The sequence below is a fragment of the Eubalaena glacialis genome, chromosome 14 (genome assembly GCF_028564815.1).
Source record: "Eubalaena glacialis isolate mEubGla1 chromosome 14, mEubGla1.1.hap2.+ XY, whole genome shotgun sequence".
NCBI classification, from domain to species: domain Eukaryota; kingdom Metazoa; phylum Chordata; class Mammalia; order Artiodactyla; family Balaenidae; genus Eubalaena; species Eubalaena glacialis.
Window position 1 is genome coordinate 71,324,007 of NC_083729.1, and position 11,590 is coordinate 71,335,596.

Below are 11,590 nucleotides of genomic sequence, written 5' to 3' on the forward strand. Positions count from 1 at the left end.
CATCAAAAAATCTAGAAACAATAAATGCTGGAGAGGGTGTGGAGAAAAGGGAACACTCTTGCACTGTTGGTGGGAATGTAAATTGATACAACCACTATGGAGAACAGTATGGAGGTTCCTTAAAAAACTAAAAATAGAACTACCATACGACCCAGCAATCCCACTACTGGGCATATACCCTGAGAAAACCATAATTCAGAAAGAGTCATGTACCAAAATATTCATTGCAGCTCTGTTTACAATAGCCAGGACATGGAAGCAACCTAGGTGTCCATCATCGGATGAATGGATAAAGAAGATGTGGCACATATATACAATGGAATATTACTCAGCCATAAAAAGAAATGAAATGGAGGTGTTTGTAATGAGGTGGATGGAGTTAGAGTCTGTCATACAGAGTGAAGTAAGTCAGAAAGAGAAAAAGAAATACAGTATGCTAACACATATATATGGAATCTAAGGAAAAAAAAAAAAAAAAGGTCATGAAGAACCTAGTGGCAAGATGGGAATAAAGACACAGACCTACTAGAGAATGGACTTGAGGATATGGGGAGGGGGAGGGGTGAGATGTGACAGGGTGAGAGAGTGTCATGGACATATATACACTACCAAATGTAAAATAGATAGCTAGTGGGAAGCAGCCGCATAGCACAGGGAGATCAGCTCAGTGCTTTGTGACCACCTAGAGGGGTGGGATGGGGAGGGTGGGAGGGAGGGAGATGCAAGAGGGAAGAGATATGGGAACATATGTATATGTATAACTGATTCACTTTGTTATAATGCAGAAGCTAACACACCATTGTAAAGCAACTATACTTCAATAAAGATGTTTTTAAAAAAATAATAATAATAATTGTAATACCTATTTCATAGCACTGTTATGAGGAATAAATGAGGGCAGGCAAAAAAAAAAAAAAGACACACACTCATAAACACACACACACACACACATCCCCTCACCCAAAAGAAGGTGGAGGGAATGTCAGCTCCTCAGCTTAATTGTAGTGCAAGGGGCTTCTTCAGGCAACTTGAAGGGCTTGATATGTCTTTCCCACAGTGAGCCCAGAACTATAGAATGGAATCTGGCTTCTGTCTGAGAAATCCAGAAGATAAAAAATGGGTTTGCCAGAGCAAAGAAGAGTTAAGTTAGTATTGGGATTGGCTTTCACTTTCAGAGTTTGTCTAGATAAAAATATGTATAGGTGTTTTCCATGAAAGATAGGTGGGTTATGAGACAGAGAGAGAAAGGGAGAAAGTTCAAGCCATTTTAAATCCTGGTGATACCCCCCAAAAGAATGAATCTGTGTAAGTGCATTATCCAAACAACACACAGATAAACAAAAAACAAATAGAAACCAATCAAGTTTGGAAAGGTACCAGACATATGAAGAAAAAAATGTGTCATCCTTGTCATGGGAATAATAGCCTCTTAATGAGGCTATTAAGGATCTATCAATGTGTCCGTGAGAAAGATAAATATTTTTGACTTCTGCTAGGCCCAGAGATCAAAAAACCTTTTTACAATTGTACCAGTCAACCAAAAAGTTTCCTGGGAAGGTCAGAAACAGCAATAAGTAAGTGTGGGAGAAGGTGAGCAAGAATGAGAGAAGCTGACTTCACTTCCTCGTTTTTCCTAGGTAGCAGATGGCCCATCTGCAACTCGTCCTCCAGGGGAACGGGGGGGAGAATGCTTAAGATTTATATGAAATAAGAGGTATTAATTAATATGATGGACAATATTTTCATTTACTAAATTGAGACATTAAAACTAAGGATATAATAGGAATTTTTGTTACCTCAAAGAGAATTCAGTAAGCTCACTTTGATAATTTTAAATTGACCATGGTATGAGTATTTACACAAAGGAAATCAGCAAAAGCTAAAATTTAAGGCATGATCTATTGTTTTGTTGAGTGTCTAGTCTTAAGAAATTAATGGAGGAAATATTAGTATTACAGATTAATCTTAAAAGCGCACTGTATCTGTAGCCATTTAATTACAAATAGCACAAAAATTGAGACATATCCTTCCAATATTTGAGAACTATTAGCTGATTGAGCAAAGAAATCACTCATGCCATTGCCAAGTGAAATGCCAACATATGTCTATATTATTTCACTTTTGTCTTACTCATTAATGTATCAGACGTATTCATATTGGACACATGTCCCCCCCCGACACACACACACACACACACACACACACACACACCCACACACATTGAAAATGTTTAGAAATAATTTACTCATCAAGACATTTTAATTATGTACATAATTCAATTTCAACCTGAAGAGGAACCTTGAATCACCTTTTTCAAAATGAATGAACTCTTCTCCTTTTTCAGTTTACTCATTCTAATTTAATAGTACCTCATTTCTGATAGTAGTGATAATTACTTACTTGTTAAAAATTTAAAGAAAAATAACATCTTATTATATGTGTTCAGCTGAATTTAGGAATCTTAAGGTCCATACTTAAAGCCTTTAATCTCAGTGTGTAAATTATGATAATATTCACATTATTAATATAGACACAGCAAAAATTGTACTAAAATACAGATACATAAAAATGGACTATTTCTGTCTTATTTTATTAACCAGTGAACTAACATATCAAAAGAGAAAAATATATTGATAATCTATGATAGGATATTAATGAGTAGATAATGATAATGTAAAACATGATAAAATGGGGGTTGAGGTGTGTGGAAATTGGACATTAAGCCAATAAAAACTAAAATGAGAATATAATTTATAATTATGATAAATGTTAGTAAATGATAAAGTATGTTATGAAACAGAATAATGGGTGATAATTTGCATTGGAGAATTGGGAAAGGAATCTTTAAAAATAATCTTTTAACGGGCTTTCAAGTAAAATACTCTCATACATTTGTGGAATAAATAAATTATCATAGTTTAGACTAAATGAATGAGAGGAGTGAACTAGGCAAAAATTAAGGACAACAGAGAAGAACACAACAGAGAAAACAATAAGAAAATAGTTTGGGAAGAGGTAAATACTTGTCTTTGTTTGACTAAATAATAGGAAAAAACAAGCAGACAATAGAAACCGACTCACAGATAATTCAACAGTAGAGTTACCAGACACAGACTTAAAAATAATTGTCATTACTATCTTAAAAAAATAGATCACAAGATGCGGGATTTCAGCAGCTCAATGAAATTTGTAAACAAGAATCAAATCAAAATTAGAAAACTAAAAACCGAATGGAAGTTATTGAAATTAATAACTCTATAGATATATTTAAATGGAAATTGGACAGAACAGAATGGAAAAGTACATAAAGAACTAGATAAAACAATAGAATGGGAAATTTAGTTTAGGGACTTTCAAATATATGTATATATATATTTTCACCATCACCCATAGAAAATAATATATTTTACTGAATTAAAAATACCTTTCATAAAGCAATATTTCTCTGATATATTTTATTTTTTTAATTTTTGCTATATAATATATTGATAGTGTACTTAATTGACTTCTCTGTATATGGTTTAAACAACATTGACATGAACATACAAACATATAAACTAAAGTTAAGGTAAGTTTAGTAGCCCTTTCAAATTTTCATAAATAGTTAACATTAGAGCTTTGAACAGAACTCAGTGAAGGTGCTATGACATTGTGTTTTTTACATAACATGAGCATTTTGTCTGTTATAGGAGTAGTGGCAACATTCATTGGAAGTTCCATTACCAAGGCATAACTTTGGCTCAATTAATTATTATTGTTTGTTTGTCTCCAAAGTCTGTTGTTTTTATACAATTTGAGGTGATATAAGAAACCACACCAGAAAAGCTGACAAATTCTTGTATGAAAATGCACAACTTAGCTTCAATGAAAATTTTAAGAAAATGAAAACAATACATCAAGACTTTGTTTCCATAGGATATTTAAACTGCTTACACTATAGATGGGGTAACAAGATATCAGAAATTCAGAAAGTCAGATGGGAAAAAATATAAAATATATATCCCTACTAGGAAAAGAAATAAAAGTTAAGCCACATAAAGACTATCAGATATTATATTTTAAATTATATTTATACATGTTTTTATGTATGTTGTAAAACCTGTATCTATAGTATAAATTGGAATAATTATTTTTCATATACTTAGCTGTATCAAGATCCATAGAAACAAAAGTTACTAGCCTTTAACCTAATGTTTCCATTCTAAGATGTCTTAAAATAATAGAATACAATATTCAAACATATGCATTACAATATTTTTAGAAAGAAAAGAAAAAAAAGTCACAAAATAAACTTTAAAAAAAGAGAATATTTTATTGAACATGACACATAAATCAATAAAATATTTGTACTCAATAAATATGAAAGTAATTTTTATGATTAAAGTGAAATGGTATTCATCTTACTGATTACAACCATGCAAAAAAATCTACACTAAGACCCAAAAAAGAGTGAAGGTAACACAGAAAAAAAAAAGAATTGATGAATTTATAACTTTTTGATAATTTCTCTATGGCTATAATTCTCTTCCTGCAATACATATGAATCAGAAGGATAGAAGATGGCTCCAGACGGGTGTTGATTTCACCCTAAATTATGACAAGTTAATTTCAGGTATCAGTCAAGTTTCTGACTTTATTATTGAAAGATCTGGGATACTTTATAAATGATTTTAAACTGTCTTTCCTGACTACAAAATCACATCCAATCAGACATCCGTTGCAGGATACTGACTGATTAGAGTAGGTATTTTACACTCTAACAACCTTTTGTATCTGAACCATGCTGATAAATCTCTTTACCCTTTGCATCTCATGTTTATCTTCTATAAGGAAGGGGATGATAACATAAATTTGGAAAGCAGAGATATTTTTAAAGTTAAGTAAATAATGATAGCAAAACATTTAAAGACCTATAAAATGTTTAGTTCTGCTATGATATTTCCAGTAGAATTCATGCCTATATAGCTGGTAAAAATTATATTAAGTACTAGTGTTTATTATTTTCTGCACATTGTCCTGACATACCTAGCAATTAAATTTTGGTAATTTTCATCATATTGCTGTTGTTGATTTGGTTTTGGCCTTCTACAAAGTGTGTTTTATCATATCTTCCATAAACAAATTTTTGTAATCATGCATGAGACAGTTATATTCATTGTCATCAAGACAGTGTGCTCATATTTGTGTATGGTCCTCTGTGAAGTACTACACAGACACTTTTGAATGAAATAGGTCATCCAGATATTTTATATCAATTACTTTATGAAGCTTTAAAAGACACCACCAATCAATATTATTTTTCTTTCTGCCACACTGGTACATATTTTCAAATGAAAGCAAAACAGTATATTAGCAAGAACATGATTATTGAAGTAAAAACGATTTGCATTCCAATGCAGCACTATTAGCTGTTTCTCTATGTATTGAGTACTTTTTGAGTATGTACTGTATCAGTGAGCAAAAAAAGAACTCTGCGTAGCTGGATTAAAAAAAAAAATAAGTTATCAGTAAGTTAAGCAGTCCTACTCTAGTCCCTTATCTGTAAAATGGAAATAATAGGATAATAGTATATAATTGCTAAGGATGTTTTGAGTATTAAGTGTATATATCTCCATATCATTATCCATATATTGATAGGTATAGCAATATATTTGTATTTAATTAATGCATGTTAAGTGTTTTCCCCGATAGATTTAATGATATTCAACTGAGCCTGTGTGTATATATTTTGTATTTTTCACTATCAATTATTTTCTTGAAAGAGAAAATAGGCTTTGTACTTCTTTTTTTATTGACTGTCATTGCCAGTACATTAATAGACCTGCTCAAGTCTTCACTCAAACATATCTTATTGCACTGGCAATAACACCATGGGGGCCTGTGTTATGGTCCAGATTCAACTATAAGCCAGCAAAGTAACCTTAGTAGTATTATAATTTTGCTAAATAATTTTTTTCCCATCAACTCTAAGAAAGGCATCAGATTTCCTTAGGTGCTAACAGTCTCTGATTAATTGCATAACTATATTAAAGCATACAAATAATAGGTTATAAATATTAGGAAAATACAAGGGAATATTTGGTCATCTTGCTTCCTTGCAAACTCTGACAACATTAGATCTATCCTGGACTATTCTACAGCCCCTAAAATGTCCTCCATCCATATCATGTATTACATAAAATAAAAAGAAAATGTCTGAGAATAACTTTTTAGTTAATTAGGTAAGATATTAAACTGCCACCTGCCCAGATAAAAGTCTTCTATAAATCAATTTATGACTTCACAAGTTAACCCTTTATTTCTAAACAAAGAAAATCTTGAAACTGAAAAAAATGTTTTAAGTATATCCCAAATGTAACTTCTCCTTATTTGTAGCTGTATAGAGCCCAATTGGGAGAAAAAATGTAAAAGTTGAGTTTATATGTAACAGTTTGCAGCAAGTTCAGAGTTAGTATTGCATTTATTCAGGGAATTAAGATATATGTTTATGCTACAAGGTCCCCAAATGACCCTGAGGCACTCTCATCTAAAGCAGGAGTCATGAAGTTAATAGTGACAATAGCAATAGAACAAAATGAACATGCTTCAGCAGCTTAGAATAGATTTCTCTCCATTCTGTAGGTGTATAAGTAAGGAGGCATCAGGAACTAAGATGTTTATCAGTGCAATTCCTATACCCTCTGGGTTTAATGATTAACACATAATTAGAATGTAAAGAAAAAGTATCTAAATAGTACTCTGAAACACATCCCTCAGAAAATACTCTGTACTAGGAACACTGATTTCTCATGTATATGTGAGTATGCACACACACACACAGACAAACTGTTTTTTGCATGTTTTTACTTCCAAATTACTGCCCATGAAAATATAGTTGTATGTAAAACAATTTTCCAATAGAAAATTCTCACATCGTATTTATAATTGGCCATTACAGTAATGAAAAAACTCCAAAGGAAACTGAATGTCACTAGAAATTAACAGAGGAAAATGCAAGGGTCTGCCACATTTTGGCAGGAGTCTAGGTTTCTGGTGTTATCCAGATACCAGTTATGAAAATATGACTTTGGACTAGTTATTTAAAAACTCAAGACCTTGGTTTTCACATCTGTATATAGTCTTATAAATTTTAATATATTTAATACAGGTAATGGCAAAAATGAATAGGTATTAATAGGTTAAAACATGTGGACCTGGAAACTTCTACAGGCTAGCTAAAGCATATTTCCAGGGGATCATGAACTGAATTTAAATTTAAAAGAGAGTTTTTATTTCAGGGGGTGGTGCTTCTCAATTATAGTGGAAGCAAACAGACTTCCCACTCTGAGGAGGTAAGTACCTAACTTCAGCATGAGACAAAAAGAAACATGAGACATGAGAGATGTAAGAGCTTGTTTCAGAGGACAAATGGGCTGGGGAGACATAGTATGCTCTATACCTCAACACAGAGGCTGGAACCCCAAAGATGCCTTGTTCCATCCATTCAGATGTGTGACCCTAGGGTTCAACTGAAGTACAGCTGGCAGAGGAGGGGTACAGAAAGTCAGCCTTCATCACCCTGTGATAAACTCCATAGTCATACATCAGAGTTGATAGCAATCACCGTAATGAAAACAACAATTAACATCTATGTAACCTTTAGAGTTGTACCCACACCCTCAGCCTCTGGGCTGGCTCATTGCAAGCTGTTCTAGACCAGTTGCTCCTGAGAATGTCAGGAACTGTAAATCCCCACAGTCTTGGAAGTAGTCTTAGTCCTAACCAGGTTTGACTTTTACTCTAAACTAAAGTTGTACGGACAGTGACTAATCTGCAGAGCTAAATTAGTCAACAAACTCACTCTGAGCCAAGAAAAGTGTGGGAGCTGTAATCTCTGGGCATCTCCCTTCTGATAACACGTTTGTGTGGGCTGAGATGTCCTGCAAGGGGATGATGGAGAATACCAAACTACTGTGAAGAATGGCTGACTACATTTCTAGGTCCTTCAAAGAATAGTATCATTCAAATAAAAACTGAACTGACTGATGGAGGTCATACTGATGGAAGGCTGGTGGGCTAAGGGCAACTGGAATTTTCATCATACATTTGTTTTTAACCAACCAATTGACCTAAAGGAAAAATTAGAACACCTAGAAGAAATTTCTCTTTTTGCTCTCAAGTTCTATAATTCTCTCTCCAGCCACATATTTTACAAATGCAATTCACTGACTACAAGATGGACTAGGAAAGGTAAGAATATGTTATTCCATGATGAATCATTTATTATGACTTGCTTAGCCTTGTGGAATTAGAAATGGGAGTACAAATAAATATGATATATATCCAATTTCTAGGAATTTCTGGCTTTCTGAGGGAAATAATGTCCATATTTTAAGAGATAGATTAAAATAATACTTAAATAATGCTTAAAAACTTACAGGTATTAAAGTAATTAAACAAGGAGGTGGCTCTGATGTCTTAACAGCCTGTGTAAGCAAACTGAAACTAAGCCAGTATCAATGCAGTCAAATTCGAGAATATGAAACTTAGGAAGAATCAGTCACAAACAGCCAGCCAGCTTTCCCAAATAATGCAGCCTTAAACTTGTAGCCAATCAAACAATTTCCTCGTTTTGCTTCCATGTCTTCTCTGTAAAAATATCTCCCCTATCTCCTGCCAGTGGGGTACTCCTAACAACTCCTGGTTTGGTGTTGTCTGATTTGAATTGATGTATGTGCAAATAAGCTATTGAAATTTTTAATGTGCCTCAGTTTATTTTTTAACACAATGCATGACAAAGAAGTATGATGAAACTAAGTACTGAAAGTGTAGAATATGAATGTGGAGAATTACTCCTGTGACCCATGCAGCTTTTGACAGAGAACAAATTTGTAAGGCTGGAAGCCATTTGTCTGTTAATAGAAGTGTCAGCAAAATTCTTGTAATTCGAGTCTTCTTAGGCTGTATAACAATTCAGTCCTTACTTACACTATACTTTTAAGTCAAACTGTGAGTTAATCATGGCACTGAGAACATCTATGAGCTTTAATTTGTCAAATTCTTATCCAATATTAACTTGTAATTTGAGTAATGAGGTTTTTGCATCATACTGCTTTTCATATCCGTATAGACATAATAATGTGACTATATATTGCATGATGTATAAAGACATGTATATTAGTATAACTCTACAAAAACATGGATATTATTTAAATAACTCAGATCGTGCACTGACTGTAATTTTCAAAGCCCGACAACTATGAGAAGATTGTTGAATTAAGCAATATTTGGTGTCTTAATGTCATAGCTGTCTTTCGTAGACATAACCAATATATAAAATCCATGCATAAATCTTAGAGTAAAGGAGTCTTGCATAATAAAGAGATACTATGTTCGATATGTCCATTGCAACACAAAATTGTATATTATCAGGATTCAGTTTTTACTTTTTAATACCTGCACACTCATGGCATTATTTCTACTTGCATGATTTAGCAAACTGTTCCTTGGAGAAAATGTTGGAGCTAATGAAGCTTATTTTATTATTGATTTGTGACTTGTGGTTGATTGACTTCTTAACTTAATAAGTGACTTGACTAAAGGTGACACTTAAACACTCTTGAAATAGCCTTCACCAGTGATGTCAAAGGTGCTGGAGCTACTTTCTAAGGAAATGCTAGGTTCCGTGTTCAAGGGTAGGTTTTTTCTGCATGGCGACTAATATGCTTGTACAAGGCTTCTCAAGGACAGCACTGTCAGCATTTTGGACCAGATAATTCTTTTTCTGGGGGCTGTTCTGTGCATTGTAGGATAGTTAGCAGCATCTCTGGTCTCTACTCATTAGATTTTGATAACAAATTCCCACCCTAATTGTTATAATCTCAAATGTCATCAGATATTACTAAATATCCCCTAGGACCAAAATACACTCTCTCCCCGATTGAGAACTGCTTCTCAAGTAGAACAGGAAGGTGAAGGAAATTCAGAGATCACAAATCAAGGGTAGAGTCTAAGCAGAGGAATTTCTCTAGAAAGGTCTTTGAAGCACAGAAAACACCATTTAATATAGATTAAATTGAAGAATTAAAGTCAATATATTTCATTATGTTAAAATTATTAAAGACAAATTGATTATTAATGTACATATTTTTAAAAGTCAATCAGCTTCAAGACCAAAATAATTTACATATCCATATAATTTAAGATCATCTGAATTCCCAAATTAAGAAAATGAAATATTTGAAGGCACTGCTGTCTTTGACAGATTCTTTTGTTCTGAAAATATTAGGCCCTGAAATTCTATCTTCTAGAATTTTCAAAATGGAACATAGTAATAATTTTGTTTTTGAAAAAGACTGACATTTTTAGAATGAGGTATTTCTTACATCACCTTATCAATGATAACATTCTCCAATTATTAATCATTTTAAACTCAAGGCTAATTGAGAAAAAAAAAATTATCTTAAATAAGAGAGACATTATTTGGCTATCTCAAACACATGTAAATATAATATAAAAGATGGGTGGACACTAAGTTAGCTTTTAGAATATTCTACTCTGTTTTTTGAAACTCGGAAAACACAATTATGACAAATAAATTAGAATTATAGTAGTTTTATTAATATAACTTTTAATTAACATTATCCTCAGATAATAATGATATTAAGAAGACTTGAATTTACTAGCACCAGCTCCAATTCTTTCCTTAGACAATAAAAATTATCATTATATTAAAGATCAACCTAGAGTTAGTTAATTGTGGCTAGAGTGCCATAAAAATAATTCAAACGGCGATTCTTAATAAATTTAGACTCTATAATTTGTGTCAGCCTCAGAACAATTCAATAGACTAAGAAGTCACTTGTCCTTATTCTTAATGCTATTAAGAAAGAAACTTATGAGATATGCAATATTCAATTACTACATTAACATGTGCTCATTTATACTTTGGAGTAGACAATTAAACTTCTGGCATTCCCGCAGCCAAGATGTGTCAATTCTTAAATCAAGACCAGATTTACTAAATATGTCTGTAATGTATCACAGACCCTCTTGAAAGCTTCACACTGTTTTCCTGTGGTGGTGATGCCTTAATTTCTATAAATAAAACTGTTTTGAAAAACAACAGATATTACAACCACATCAAGCAATTCAAGGGATTTCACAGACAAACTATTCACACACAGCCTATGAATTTTCTGGCTTGAGGCACTGACAAATAGTCACATTCACCCTGTGTGAAGCTAACCCTAAGGCTGCATGTACAGACATACTCAAGTTGAAATTGGCAGGTGGAAAATAATATATTATGTCAGCTAGCTCTCTACAGGAAAATGTTGCCTGCTAAAACTTTTTATTCTCAGTGGCTTTTATGTTCTTGAAAGCTTAGTTTTAGGCTTTTATGTAAAAGTAAAAGTGAGTTAAAAACAAGTCGTCTCTAGAAAAATGGGAAACTCCAGTCTGCGTAACAGGTACTACTGTTGAGGCTGTATCAGGCACTTCTTTGTGAATGTTATGGCTGCAGTTATGGCTAAAATATACACATATAATGTTTCTTTCACCATTTATTATTTGTTTTGGGAAGAGCTGTCTCCAGGTGGTTAACCAGAGG